This window comes from Schistocerca piceifrons, chromosome X, assembly GCF_021461385.2.
Source record: "Schistocerca piceifrons isolate TAMUIC-IGC-003096 chromosome X, iqSchPice1.1, whole genome shotgun sequence".
NCBI lineage: Eukaryota > Metazoa > Arthropoda > Insecta > Orthoptera > Acrididae > Schistocerca > Schistocerca piceifrons.
The window spans coordinates 777171489-777187828 of record NC_060149.1 but is presented as its reverse complement, the minus strand read 5'-3'; positions in this window follow the sequence as shown (position 1 = coordinate 777187828).

Genomic DNA, 16340 nt, shown 5'->3' with positions numbered 1-16340 from the left:
ATCTCTCACCAATTGAAAACGTCTGGTCAATGGTGGACGAGCAACTGGCCCGTCACAATACGCCAGTCACTACTCTTGATGAATTGTGGTATCGTGTTGAAGCTGCATGAGCAGATGTACCCGCACACGCCATCCACGGTGTTTTTGGCTCAATGTCCATTATCAAGGCCGTTATTACGGCCAGACCTGGTTGTTCTGGGTACTCATTTCTCAGGATCTATGTACCCAAATTGAGCGAAAATGTAATCACATGTCAGTTCTAGAATAATATATTTGTCCAATGAATACCCGTTTATCATCTGCATTTCTTCTTGGTGTAGCAATTTTAATGGCCAGTAGTGTAGTTGATGATGTGTGAGTGGGAAGACTGTTTAATCCTGAGGAAAAACAACCAACACACTGATATGTGATAGATGAAAATACCACATATAAATATATTTGCACTTACACCCGTTACATCTTGTATATGTAGTATACAGATACTGATGTTGATCATGCACATTTATATACACCTTTCAGGATAGTCTTTTACATACACTGTACCTGTGAAGAAGGCTATTCAGCGTTTAAATCCTACAGAGACAGTGATTTCATGAAATGATTCACCGACAACTGTATGTAACCACTGAGACTATGAATGGGTTTTGTTGCAAAATAAATAGATCTACATCAGTCGTGAAGGTGTAGTATGTTACTCAGTAGTCGTATTTGCTGAGATTTGTTTTAGGAAGGGGATGTTAAAGACAGAGACCGCTGTCATTTTGCTGGAGTATATCGAGGTGCGGCACATGCCAGCTGCAACTTGGAACTATAGGCCGCACTTTGCAGTCCCAGCTGTATTTCATAATTTGAACAAATACAATGGCTATTTCTTGATTACAAACATATGAGCAATCGATGACATACAGAGATGAAGAAGTTAAACTACGTGTGGGTCATATTTGTGTGCTATCATCGAATATGGAGGGATAGAAATAATTTATGAAGACTGTTACAGTAACGCACAAATAGAGCAGATGCAATACAAATTTTCGTTTTATAGATTAGCATAATTTTTGTGACACGCATCCTCTAAAATCGTGCATCATGCTTGAAATGAGACAAACTCAAGATAATGTGAACGTATTTTCGTGACGATTGCGAATTTAATTTTGTCAGTCGGAAAGATATTTTTGCATATGAGTATGTGAGTAATGAATCGTCCTTACTAGAAGATGATTTACCTCCAACTGGGAAGTTTAAAAGTTTATTAACAGATGAAACTCTACGAGAGAGTGAGTACCAAAGAGCTTGCGGTATATGAGATTAACTGAAGTGTAATAGACTGGGAGAGTATTCTGAGTTCTATTCCAAAATTGATATGCCACTGCTTGCTGACGCATTCAAAATCTTTTGTACCCCATGTCTTTAAACATGATCCTGCTCATTGCATTACTTCACGTGGCTTGGTGTGGCACGCTCCACTGAAAATTATTTGCACAGAAATGCAGCTTATTATCAACATTTAACAGCTTCAGTTTCTAGAAATAGTCATGAGAGACGGTATGTTTCGTTTCTCATGGAGGCATGCTGTTGCAAACAATAGGTTAATGGCCATACTATGATTCAAACTAGATGTCATCTACCAGATAATGGGCTGCAAGGCCCCCATCACTTAATAAACCAATAGGAGTTGGAACTGTCGACTCCCACGGTGTTCTGTCCTCCTCTGTACTGCCCCACATAAAACACTGTGCCAGGCCATCCTCAGTGAATCTTTGTAGTGAGAGGTTCGTAAAGTTTGCGTGACTTACAATGCGTGAAGAAAGTGGTTGAAAGAGGAGCAGAACAACGCTGCATACTCCTAGGACACTTTCGGATAGACTCGGGCACGTCGTGACTATACACACTCACCCGCGGGTTCAAATGGCTCTGAGCACTATGGGACTCAACTGCTGAGGTCATTAGTCCCCTAGAACTTAGAACTAGTTAAACCTAACAAACCTAAGGATATCACAAACATCCATGCCCGAGGGAGGATTCGAACCTGCGACCGTAGCGGTCTTGCGGTTCCAGACTGCAGCGCCTTTAACCGCACGGCCACTTCGGCCGGCTCACCCGCGGGAATTCGTGTTTCTTGAGGGAGTATTTTTTGGGAGGGGGGACGGGGGGGGAAGAGGGGGGAGAGGTGGGAAGAGGGGGGAAGGGGGGAGGGAGGGAGGGAGGGAGGGAGGGAGAGGGAGGGAGAGGGGGGAGGGGGGAGGGGGGGGAGGGAGAGAGAGAGAGAGAGAGAGAGAGAGAGAGAGAACCCGCCAGGGTAGCCGAGAGCGCTAACGCGCTACTTCCTGGACTCGGGTAGTCCTTTGCTGTCTCTGACAGAATTACAATGTCATCGGCGAACCTCAAAGTTTTTATTTTTTCTCCATGCAGTTTAATACCTACTCCGAATTTTTCTTTTGTTTCCTTTACTGCTTGCTCAACATACAGATTAAATAACATCGAGGATAGGCTACAACCCTGTCTCACTCCCTTCCCAACCACTGCTTCCTTTTCATGTCCCTCGACTCTTATAACTGCCATCTGGTTTCTGTACAAGTTGTAAATAGCCTTTCGCTCCCTGTATTTTACCCTGCCACCTTCAAAATTTGAAAGAGAGTATTCCAGTCAACATTGTCAAAAGCTTTCTCTAAGTCTACAAATGCTAGAAACGTAGCTTTCCCTTTCCTTAATCTATCTTCTAAGATAAGTCGTAGGGTCAGTATTACCTCACCTGTTCCAACATTTCTACGGAATCCAAACTGATCTTCCCCGAGGTCGGCTTCTACCAGTTTTTCCATTCGTCTGTAAAGAATTCGCGTTAGTATTTTGCAGCTGTGACTTATTAAACTGATAGTTCGGTAATTTTCACATCTGTCAACACCTGGGCCAGATGACATCACCTAATTAAGCAAAGCTGTGCTATATCATTTATTTCTAGTTTCTGCTACCACTCACTTTTTATTTTATCCTGAATCTAACATAATGCAACACGTTTTGAACATGTTTTGTTCATCTTCAAGCGTTTGCACATACATATATATATATAGAGAAATGTTACTTAAAAATAAACAGTCTTATACTAGATTAATCTAGAACACTTTGTTTTTTACTGTAGCTGCTGGTGTTGCATTTGGTGGGAAGGAGGGGGCAGTGTATATCTAGAAATCTAAGTCGGTGGTGTCTTCTGCTGATTTTCTTCTTTGTTGTTGACTGTGTATGTCACAGCCTGTATCGGATGCAGATAGATTTGCATCAGTTATGTGTTACTAAAATAGTGTGAAAGGCTTTTATATGACAGTTGATCACTTACAGTTACATCATCCTGCTGCTTCACTTGCATCACTGGTGTAATGGCGGAGCTGTTGATTGACATTACACTATTGCACATTATATTTTGTCACTGATTGCCACTGCACAAATTGCTTCGATGTTATACACACAACACAAGATGGCGGACTGTAGCATATAAGTCTGTATCGATTATCGAGGCTTTCTATCGATATTCTTGGTTCTAGTCAATTATTTACATTGACATTTCTTGGATCTATTGAGTTAGAACTGGCTTAAGACTGTTGAAGAATTATGAGTTTTTGAGTACGGTTATTTCATTAAGAATTTTATCTCCATGTTTTGTGTTATGTATGAAAATTTCTATTTTTTCCATGATATCCATTCTTTTACTAGAACTTAGAAGTACTTAAAACTAACTAACCTAAGGACATCACACACATCCATGCCCGAGGCAGGACTCGAACCTGCGACCGTAGCGGTCGCGCGGTTCCAGACTGAAGCGCCTAGAACCGCGCGGTCAGTATGGATCGTGTTTATCAATAAATCACAGCGGTATTTGTTGTTGTTACAGCCCTATCACGCGGTAGACCCTTTCTTCCCTCCTCCTTTGTGCTGGTGTAGCTGAGAGAACCAATCAATTTAAGAATTCTGTAGTACTTTTAAAATGAAAATACACTTACCAGGCCTTGAGTGACCGCATAAATTCACATCGAAATTTGAAATTCCAACTATCATTTTGATTCGTGACGTTAAATAATGATAGGTCTGGATTAATTAATGAAAGTTCTCGTCAAAAACATAGCTCTATTGTTTATGGAACCAAACTACTGTGCAGTGTCGAGTTTTTCTTATTTATAGTAGTTTTAAACTATGTATGTGTTTGAAGAAAATAGTTTAAATGACTATATTAATGATTAAATGAATATTTCCTGTGGCACATCTTCTGAAGCAACGTTTGTGACATCTTCAAGATGTGGTATCCACACCAGATTTAATAACTCCTGAAGCAGTTCGTGAAGTTTACCACAAGCAACTGCACCAGGAAGGCTGGAACAGTTTAGAATCCACGGAGGAATGAAATATCCCCTGCTAGTTCCTATGTCATCTGCAAAGTAAACTACGACTCTCTCTCTCTCTCTCTCTCTCTCTCTCTCTCTCTATTTATATGCAACGGACTTTCCTTTTAAAGTGTATTTCGAGTCAGCCAGCTACTAGTTTTGTGACATTGTCAATTTGTTTATGTGAAATAGTCACCATGACCACCTTATATCCCCTAATAACGGCCATGTAACCAGAAATTAATTACACTACTGGCCATTTCAATTGCTACACCAAGAAGAAATGCAGATGAGAAACGGGTATTCATTGGATAAATATATTCTACAAGAACTGACATGTAATTACATTTACACGCAATTTGGATGCATAGATCCTGAGAAATAAGTACCCAGAACAACTACCTCTGGCCGTAATAACGGCCCTGATATGCCTGGGCATTGAGTCAAACAGAGCTTGGACGGCGTGTACAGGTACAGCTGCCCATGCAGCTTCAACACGATACGACAGTTCATCAAGAGTAGTGACTGGCGCATTGTGACGAGCCAGTTGCTCGGCCACCATTGACCAGACATTTTCAGTTGGTGAGAGACCTGGAGAATGTGCTGGCCAGGGAAGCAGTCGAACATTTTCTGTATCCAGAAAGGCCAGTACAGGACCAGCAACATGCGGTAGTGCACTATCCTGGTGAAATGTAGGGTTTCGCAGGGATCGAATGAAGGGTAGAGCCACGGGTCGTAACACATCTGAAATGTAACGTCCACAGTTCAAAGTGCCGTCAATGAGGACAAGAGGTGACCGAGACGTGTAACCAATGGCATCCCATACCATCAGGCCGGGTGATACGCCAGTATGGCGATGACGAATATACGCTTCCAATATGCGTTCACCGCGATGTCGCTAAACACGGATGCGACCATCACGAAGCTGTAAACAGAACCTGGTTTCATCCGACGTTTTGCCATTCGTGCAACATCGCAGTCACTCCTGTCTGTGATGTAGCGTCAAAGGTAATCGCAGCCATGGTCTCCAAGCTGATAGTCCATGCTGCTGCCAACGTCGTCGAACTGTTCGTGCAGATGGTTGTTGTCTTGCAAACGTCCCCATCTGTTGACTCAGGGATCGAGACGTGGCTGCACGATCCGTTACAGCCATGCGGATAAGATGCTTGTCATCCTGACTGCTAGTGATACGAGGCCGTTGGGATCCAGCACGGCGTTCCGTATTACCCTCCTGAACGCACCGATTCCATATTCTGCTACAGTCATTGGATCTCGACCAACGTGAGCAGCAATGTCGTGATGCGATAAACCGCAATCGCGATAGTCTACAATCCGACCTTTATCAAAGTCGGAAACCTGATGACACGCATTTCTCCTCCTTACACGAGGCATCACAACAACGTTTCACCAGGCAACGCCGGTCAACTGCTGTTTGTGTATGCGAAATGAGTTGGAATCTTTCCCCATGTCAGCACGTTGTAGGTGTCGCCACTAGCGCCAACCTTGTGTGAATGCTCTGAAAAGCTAATCATTTGCATTTCACAGCATCTTCTTCCTGTCTGTTAAATTTCCCGTCTGTAGCACGTCGTTTTCGTGGTGTAGCAATTTTAATGGCCAGTAGTGTAGTTATTAACTTCAGCAGTATCTCTGGATCGATTGCAAGTCATGCATTTGCTTTGAATGGAAGGCAACTCGCATGTAGTGGTATACGAGAGAAGTTGGTTCATACATACAGACCGTTTGAGATGGCAGAGGATGCTGACAGGAAGTGTGCTTTTGCTCCTGGGGAGAGTACAGACACTGGCGGTTCCACGTTCCCCGGCTCACAAGCCCGAGCACACCGCTACTCTCGCAGGCCTGCACAGTGAGGCATCTGACAGCCGTCGTGGGGCCTGGGTACACGTTCCAGTCAGCCTGCCTGGGTGGTGAGATGCCCGGAAGTTTTTTAGCCATGTTTAAGCAGTCTATGAGTGTGTTTCCTTACGCAATCGGAAGCGCCGCAATTTTTTAAGTGTTCTACACACTGCAGTCAATTTCCTGACAACTTCCTTAAGTAAACTGTATTCTATACACCGCCTCGCATCCCGTAAATTGTTTAAATAAATAATTTTCCACTCATTGTCTAAATTGTGTAAACAGTATTCCATACACTGCATTCGATATCCACCAATCAATATTTCCAAAAGGGAGGAGCAAGGAAAACTGTAGGATATAAATTTCGTTAATTAGTCAATCAAATTGATGCAGTGGTGGTGTTGGGGGGGGGGGGGGGACATTCGAATAACCTGAAGCAGCTTGTGAATACCAAAGTGGCACAATTGAGCTATTTCCCGCCAATCGTTTTCGACCAGTTTAATTAATTGGTCAATTAATTTTAAATCAGAAGTGGTGCTGGGTTTCCGAGAGGGAGGCGCGCGAAGGGGAGTGGGTGGAGGGGGGGGAGTTGACATTGAAAACCACTTAACCGAACAGTAAGTTAAGGATAGAGTATCCCCTTGGATCAGAAGCATCTTAGGAGAACAATAGGTTAAGGATCTGTCAGTCAAAAAAGAACAATAGGTTTGCCCCTGAATGTATTCTTGCCCCTCATGTAGGAAACCTCCAATGTGTGCTTATGCTCCCCTTGACCTACTACTCAGGGATTTTTACTATAAGCTAGATATCTGTTAGAGTCGATGAATTTTCTGAGCACGGCTTTTGCCACCTATTTTTACGTTTCGGCAGTTATACCATCTTCCTTTGATACTTCATTATTTTTGAGTTTTTGGACTGTTTCCTCTTCTAATGTGAAGTATTCTCATTCTGAATTTGGTTCTGTTTTTACGAAAGCGAGTGGCTCTTCAGGGAACCAGTTCCAAAGATACTGACAAAATTTGCTAAAAGCTTAAAGTTTTCACAAATACTTCTTTCCATTAAAAAAAATCGAGTGGATACGTAGCAATCTGATAGCTTTTCTATAAATGCGCTGTAGAACTTCTGTGTATTGTTTTTCTAAAAGTCTTAATCGATTTCTGAGCCTGTTTTGATTGCGATGTCATTATTCGGATGACATGATCTTTGTAACCTCTTGCTAGATTTTGATGGATTCGTGCCATTTCGTGTGATCTGGTGTTAATTCTGATTTTTCCAGCCTTTGATTTAGTTTTGCATGGCCTTATCACATAGGATATTTCACGAATAATGTTTGAGTTATTCTAATTTTATTTACAGGCGACATTTGTCTAGTATATCACTTTCGTACCTCTTTTTACGCAACAACAACAGATTGCATACACGTTATTAACACACAGCCATATGAATTCATCCATTGTTTCAGCTGTTGGTATAAAATCACCAAAAAAGTGTTCCAGGGTGCTCTAGGTGGGACAGATCGGTCAGTACTGTTACAACTGTATTCAACACTGCGCTCCTCTGCCTTCTCAAAGCGATGAGTAGCTTCTGCTCTTACGTTTTTTTGCGTATTCGATCGATTACCTTGGTGTCTTCCGGTGGATATACGGTTGTTTAAGTGAAGTGCTTGAAGATCACCTATCTCTGCTTGTCAGGGAGAAAGGGGCTGTTTAAACTGTAATATGTAGTTCGTGCAAGACCGTTTCCGGCCAGTAATTATAATAATGCCATTCGACCTTTAAAGAGGAAGAAGCCTGAGGTTTCAAAATTGCCGTGTCAGAGCTGCAAAACCCAGTGACCGAGCACAGGGATGGAGTTCAGGAGGAGCGGACCATCCACATTTCCGTTTTCCGTTGTCTTCCAAAATAGCATAAGGTGATTGCTTTGAAAGTACAGGGTCCATTTCCCTTCTTTCGCTTTCCTATTCTGAGTAGGTGCACCTTTTTTTTTCTCTGATTAAAAGTTGTTCCGTGTCGCAGTTGGGTTACTTTGTTTTATTGTCAACCAAAATCCTCAATATCTGACAATGCATTAGAACTTAAGTGTTTTTATTTCATTTCTGAAATGTTGCAACTCTATAACTGATGTGTATGAAATTATGCAGAAAAATGCAGAGAACCGTCAAGGCTGCAGTATTAATTTTCGTTATTACACTACTGGCCATTAAAAATGCTACACCACGAAGGCGACGTGCTACAGACGTGAAATTTAACCGACAGGAAGAAGATGCTGTGATACGCAAATGATTAGCTTTGCAGAGCATTCATACAAGGTTGCCGCCGTTGGCGAAACCTACACTCTGCTGACATGAGGAAAGTTGCCAACCGATTTCTCATACACAAACAGCAGTTGACCGGCGTTGCCTGGTGAAATGCTGTTGTGATGCCTCGTGTAAGGAGGAGAAATGCGTACCATCACGTTTCCGACTTTGATAAAGGTCGGATTGTAGCCTATCGCGATTGCGGTTTGTGGTATCGCGACATTGCTGCTCGCATTTCAGATGTGTTACGACCCGTAGCTCTATCCTTCATTCGATCCCTGCGAAACCCTACATTTCAGCAGGATAATGCACGAACGCATGTTGCAAGCCCTGTACGGGCCTTTCTGGATAAAGAAAATGTTCGACTGCTGCCCTGGCCAGCAGATTCTCCAGCCAGATCTGTCACCAATTGAAAACTTCTGGTCAAGAATATGGAATCGGTGGGTTCAGGAGCGTAATACGGAACGCCGTACTGGATATCAACGGCCTCGTATCACTAGCAGTCGAGATGACAGGTGTCTTATCCACATGGCTGTAACGGATCGTGCAGCCACGTCTCGATCCCTGAGTCAACAGATGGGGACGTTTGCAAGACAACAACCATCTGCACGAACAGTTCGGCGACGTTGACAGCAGCATGGACTATCAGCTGGGAGACCGTGGCTGCGGTCACCCTTGACGCTGCACACAGACAGGAGCGCCTGTGATAGTGTACTCAACAACGAACCTGGGTGCACGAATGGCAAAATGCCATTTTTTCGGATTAATCCAGGTTCTGTTTACAGCATCATGATGGTCGCATCCGTGTTTGGAGACATCGTGGTGAACTCACATTGGAAGCGTGTATTCGTCATCGCCATACTGGCGTATCACCCAGCGTGGTGGTATGGGGTGCCATTGGTTACATGTCTCGGTCACCTCTTGTTCACATTGACGGCACTTTGAACTGTGGACGTTACATTTCAGATGTGTTACGACCCGTGGCTCTACCTTTCATTCGATCCCTGCGAAACCCTACATTTCAGCAGGATAATGCACGACCGCATGTTGCAGGTCCTGTACGGGCCTTTTTGGATACAGAAAATGTGCGACTGCTTCCCTGGCCAGCACATTCTCCAGATCTGTCACCAACTGAAAACTTCTGGTAAATGGTGGCCGAGCAATTGGCTCGTCTCAAAACGCCAGTCACTACTCCTGATGAACTGAGGTAACTTGTTGAAGCCGCATGGGCAGCTGTACCTGTACACGACATCCAAGCTCTGTTTGAGTCAATGCCCAGGCGTATCAAGGCCGTTATTACGGCCAGAGGTGGTTGTTCAGGGTACTGATTTCTCAGGATCTATGCACCCAAACTGCGTGAAAATGTACTCACATGTCAGTTCTAGTATATTATGTTTGACCACTGAATACCCGTTTATCATCTGCATTTATTCTTGGTATAGCAATTTTAATGTTCAGTATTGCACTTGATGACTTGTTTGGAGCCTCAGCTCATTATCAAATCATCCACTAAGGTATTCAATAACAACCATTACGAGAGCCACATGACTATTCATTTCGTTTAAACACTTCACTGGAATAAGTAATCATGTGGCTGTCGTAATGGATGTTATTGCATAGTTTAGTGGATGATTTGCTTATGAGCTTAGGCTCGAAACAAGTCATCTAGTAACAAGCAAAATTAATATTGCAACTTCGTCGGTTCTCAGCAGTTTATTGCATAATTTGGTAAACTGTACAGTTGCTGGCTTCATTTCTTCCAGAATTCTGGAAATCAGTAAATAACTGATGTATGCTGTCTTAAAATCTCAATGTGTGTAATAGGGGAATTAATGGGTCAGACTGGTTGAAACTAGGGTCTAATGTGAAAAGCTGGGTGATAGAACGAGGTATGGTCGTTAATAGGAATGAGTAAGATTGAGAATTAAGGAAAAAGGAAGAATGAGGAACCCTGATTTGCGAGAGTTATAAGAAAGAACGTTTACATTTTACAGCCATGATAACATTTGCTTTAAGTATTATGAGAGTAGGTTGTACACGTGGAAGAGATCTGCAGAGATTTCAGATAAATCTGATTTCACAATCAAATTTTAAACCGCAACACGTTTCAGTGGTGGATGTTGACGCCAACCATAATTTATTGGTTGTGCCCCTCAGATTAAAACTGGAAAAGTGAAGAAAGGTAGGAAGTTGAGAAGATGAGAAGTGAATGAATTGAAAACACCAATGGTTGTTGAAAGTTCCAAAGAGAGCTTTAGGTAACGATAAAATAAAATACGGGAAAGGAATATTATAGAAGACGAGTAGGTAACTTTGAGTGATGAAATGGTGAAGGAAGCAGAGAATGAAATATGCAAAAAGACAAGGCCCACTAAAAATATTCAGATAACGCACGAGATACTGAAGTTAAATCAGGCAGGAAGAAAATCTAAAGAATGCAGCAAACAGAGTAGACAAAATGGAATATAGACTTGTAAGAAAATGAGAGAAACAGAAAGTGCAGAATGGCAAAGCAGGACTGGCTAGAAGAGGAATGCAAAGCTTTAGAAGTGTCCGTGACTATGGAAAACATAGATGGCGCCAATATAAAAACTAAGGAAATGTTTGGAGGAAGAGGCGCACCAGTACGAATATTATGAGCTCAGATGGCAAGTCCGCACTGAATGCAGAAGAGAAATCTGATCTGTGGAAGGATTGTGTAATAGGTCTAAACAAAGCAAATAAAGTTGAAGATCATGTTATACAATGAACAGGGGAAGTAGATGAATAAGAGCTGGAAGATATGATATTGCGGCAATAATTTGACTTAATAGACCTAAGTAGAAATAAGACGCCTGGAGTACTATATATCCTCAGATTTATCGAGATCCTTCTGAGTGTCAGCTGTAGCGAAACTATTCCATCCCATATGCAAAATATGTGAAACTGGGAAAATACCCTTATATTTACAGAATATTGTAATATTTGTAAATCCAAAGACGGCTGTTCCTGACAGGTGTGAATATTAGTGAAATATTAGTTTAATAAGTCATGGTAGCAAAATACTAACAAGAATTATTTTTAAAGAATGGAAAAACTGGTAGGAGCTGAGATGATGGAAGATCAAGTACGATTGCGGAGAAATGTAGGAACGTGGGTTAAGCAATACTTACCCTACGACTTATCCTGAAGAAAGGCAAAGCATTTGTAGAATACACTCTATGAAATTCCGGAGATAGCATTTGTAGAATACACTCTCTAAAATGCCAGAGATAGCTGTAAGAGTCGAAGGACATGAAAGATAATCAGTAGCCAAGAAGTGAGTGGGATAAGTTTATACCTATCCCCGACGTTATACAAAATGTGCATTTAACTTGCTGTAAAGGAAACCAAGGAGAAACTAGGAAAGGGAAATAAAGTTAAGGGAAACGAAATAAAATCTTTGGCTTTTCTTGACAACATTGTAATTCTCTCAGAGCCGTTGAAAGGAATTGATATCATCTTGAGAAAGAGATTATAAATGAAAATAAAGTAAGCTAAAACAAGGGTAATGGGATTTAGTCTAATTAAATCAGGTGATGCTGAGGTGATTGATTATAAAATGAGACATTTACAGTAGTCTATAAGTTCTGCTACTTCGGTAGTAAAATAACTGATAACAGCCGAAGCAAATAGGACATAAAATACTGACTGACTACTGGAAGAAAAGTGTTTCTGAAAAAGAGAATCATCAAATATAAATTTAAGTGTCTGGAAGTAATTTTTAAAGGTATTTGTCAGAAATGTAGCCTTGTGCGGGAAACAATAGTAGACGATTAACAGTTTAGATAAGAAGAGAATGTAAACTTTAGAAATGTGATGCTACGGAATAATACTGAATATTAGAAGAGTAGATCGAATAATTAATCAGGAAATACTGAATAGAATTGGGAAGGAAATAAATTTATTGCAGAACTTGACTAAAAGAAGGAGTCGTTTGATAGGACACACTACGAGGCATCAAGGGATCGCCAATTTCATAACGGAAGAAAGTGTGTGGGGGTAAAATTTGTAGACGAAGAGCAAGATTTGAATACCGTAGTGAGCACCATATAGTTGTAGTTATATAGAGATGAAGATGCTACCACAGGGTAGGCTAACGCATAGAGCAGTATCAAACCAGTATTCGGGCTGAAGACCACAACAACAACAGGAGTGATAAATACCAGGGTCTCTTCATAGCCTAGATACGAGAGCCTGTTGAAATAATGGTGAGACTTGTTAAGACGCTGGTGTAGATGTAGAGTCGATAAGATGAGTTCTTATAGATGCGGAAGTTGTTTAGTGAAAAATAGAGAACAGTTAAAATGGTGGTTGTTTCAGGTGTTCTACATGCTTTCCCCCCTCCAGTACAATACTGAATTTCAGCACATTATCGTTTCCTTATGGGTCTTGTCAACGGTGCTGTTTTTTTTTCAGTAGAGAATTGTCCGTGTTTTGCATTTTAAACAAGGCGTAGAAGACATCCAGGGGCTGTTGCTTTTATTCGGGAGTCTAGGTGGCAGAATCTATATTTCGGAGGATTGGAGGGAGGCATTTAAATGCAGAGGACTGACTTAAGGCTTCGTAGGAGCTGAGCATTGTAGAAAGATGCAAGCCCCATGTTCAGGCAGTTAGTAGGTTCAGTGGTTTCAGTCTTTTCTAGGGTTTTGTTAAGTAGTTAATCGGTTAGATTTTCATATTAGTTGATGGTTTAGGGTCGATGTGTTAGTTAACTGTACAGGATGGTCTTAATATTTTGGGTACAAATCACGACAGTGAAAGCCATAGGCGGTTCGGATTATATTATTGCTTAGTTTCGCAAGGATTTATCTTAAGGACTCAATGGTTTTCCCAGCTGGTGAACTAGTTTAGATCGAGATGAAGGGAGTGTATAGCCATTTGAACCGTAAGGTAGAGGACTGGTCATTACATCGGCGTACATGAGCAAATCGCCATAAGAAATGGGTTTAGTCATAGCAGCGGTGCACAGGATATGTAGTAGCGAAGGGATTGCAGGGCCTTGGGGCAAACCTCTAGTGGAGTAGGAGGTATTAGGACACAAGATGGTTTCTACTGAATAGAAAGGACGCCATGAGAGGGAGGTAATTAAATGGAAGTGCATACATCTGGAGTTTCAAAAAAATACCAGAATGCTGTACGCAGCTATGAGCTTTATTAAGGTCAGTCCATACAAAGACAGAGGATTTTCGGATACAGAGCTCTTGGGTGTAGGAGGTGGGTAAGGGACAGAGGTTGATCATAGAATGAGAAGTTGGGGCCAAATCCAAACTGGCTAGAAGAAGGTATTGGTTCAAATGGCTCTGAGCACTATGGGACTTAACATCTGAGGTCATCAGTCCCGTAGAACTTAGAACTACTTAAACCTAACTAACCTAAGGACATCACACACATCCATGCCCGAGGCAGAATTCGAACCTGCGACCGTAGCGGTTGCGCGATTCAGACTGAAGCGCCTAGAACCGCTCGGCCACACCAGCCGGCAGAAAGTATTAGGTCTGGTTCAAGTGTATATGTGTGCAGTGGGACAGGATAGATTTATATTGGTAAGCAAGCTGATGAGGCAGAACGAGAGGCAGGTGCTTTATTTGGTTTGTGTTGTCCTTTAAGACAGTCACTATTTAGTGGCGCAGAAAATACAGAAACCAATAACGTGAACGCTACAATACAATGTGCAACAAGAGTACAGCTATTGCTAGGTCAGAGTCTGAATGCTAAAGACAGTCCTAACCCGATGCTGCTCCAGTCTGTGTTCAGTCACCGAAACCGTCAAATAAGGTTTGAGGCTCTGAGCACTATGGGACTTAACATCTGTGGTCATCAGTCCCCTAGAACTTAGAACTACTTAAACCTAACTAACCTAAGGACATCACACACATCCATGCCCGAGGCAGAATTCGAACCTGCGACCGTAGCGGTTGCGCGATTCAGACTGAAGCGCCTAGAACCGCTCGGCCACACCAGCCGGCAGAAAGTATTAGGTCTGGTTCAAGTGTATATGTGTGCAGTGGGACAGGATAGATTTATATTGGTAAGCAAGCTGATGAGGCAGAACGAGAGGCAGGTGCTTTATTTGGTTTGTGTTGTCCTTTAAGACAGTCACTATTTAGTGGCGCAGAAAATACAGAAACCAATAACGTGAACGCTACAATACAATGTGCAACAAGAGTACAGCTATTGCTAGGTCAGAGTCTGAATGCTAAAGACAGTCCTAACCCGATGCTGCTCCAGTCTGTGTTCAGTCACCGAAACCGTCAAATAAGGTTTGAGGCTCTGAGCACTATGGGACTTAACATCTGTGGTCATCAGTCCCCTAGAACATAGAACTACTTAAACCTAACTAACCTAAGGACATCACACACATCCATGCCCGAGGCAGGATTCGAACCTGCGACCGTAGCGGTTGCGCGATTCAGACTGAAGCGCCTAGAACCGCTCGGCCACACCAGCCGGCAGAAAGTATTAGGTCTGGTTCAAGTGTATATGTGTGCAGTGGGACAGGATAGATTTATATTGGTAAGCAAGCTGATGAGGCAGAACGAGAGGCAGGTGCTTTATTTGGTTTGTGTTGTCCTTTAAGACAGTCACTATTTAGTGGCGCAGAAAATACAGAAACCAATAACGTGAACGCTACAATACAATGTGCAACAAGAGTACAGCTATTGCTAGGTCAGAGTCTGAATGCTAAAGACAGTCCTAACCCGATGCTGCTCCAGTCTGTGTTCAGTCACCGAAACCGTCAAATAAGGTTTGAGGCTCTGAGCACTATGGGACTTAACATCTGTGGTCATCAGTCCCCTAGAACTTAGAACTACTTAAACCTAACTAACCTAAGGACATCACACACATCCATGCCCGAGGCAGAATTCGAACCTGCGACCGTAGCGGTTGCGCGATTCAGACTGAAGCGCCTAGAACCGCTCGGCCACACCAGCCGGCAGAAAGTATTAGGTCTGGTTCAAGTGTATATGTGTGCAGTGGGACAGGATAGATTTATATTGGTAAGCAAGCTGATGAGGCAGAACGAGAGGCAGGTGCTTTATTTGGTTTGTGTTGTCCTTTAAGACAGTCACTATTTAGTGGCGCAGAAAATACAGAAACCAATAACGTGAACGCTACAATACAATGTGCAACAAGAGTACAGCTATTGCTAGGTCAGAGTCTGAATGCTAAAGACAGTCCTAACCCGATGCTGCTCCAGTCTGTGTTCAGTCACCGAAACCGTCAAATAAGGTTTGAGGCTCTGAGCACTATGGGACTTAACATCTGTGGTCATCAGTCCCCTAGAACATAGAACTACTTAAACCTAACTAACCTAAGGACATCACACACATCCATGCCCGAGGCAGGATTCGAACCTGCGACCGTAGCGGTTGCGCGATTCAGACTGAAGCGCCTAGAACCGCTCGGCCACACCAGCCGGCAGAAAGTATTAGGTCTGGTTCAAGTGTATATGTGTGCAGTGGGACAGGATAGATTTATATTGGTAAGCAAGCTGATGAGGCAGAACGAGAGGCAGGTGCTTTATTTGGTTTGTGTTGTCCTTTAAGACAGTCACTATTTAGTGGCGCAGAAAATACAGAAACCAATAACGTGAACGCTACAATACAATGTGCAACAAGAGTACAGCTATTGCTAGGTCAGAGTCTGAATGCTAAAGACAGTCCTAACCCGATGCTGCTCCAGTCTGTGTTCAGTCACCGAAACCGTCAAATAAGGTTTGAGGCTCTGAGCACTATGGGACTTAACATCTGTGGTCATCAGTCCCCTAGAACTTAGAACTACTTAAACCTAACTAACCTAAG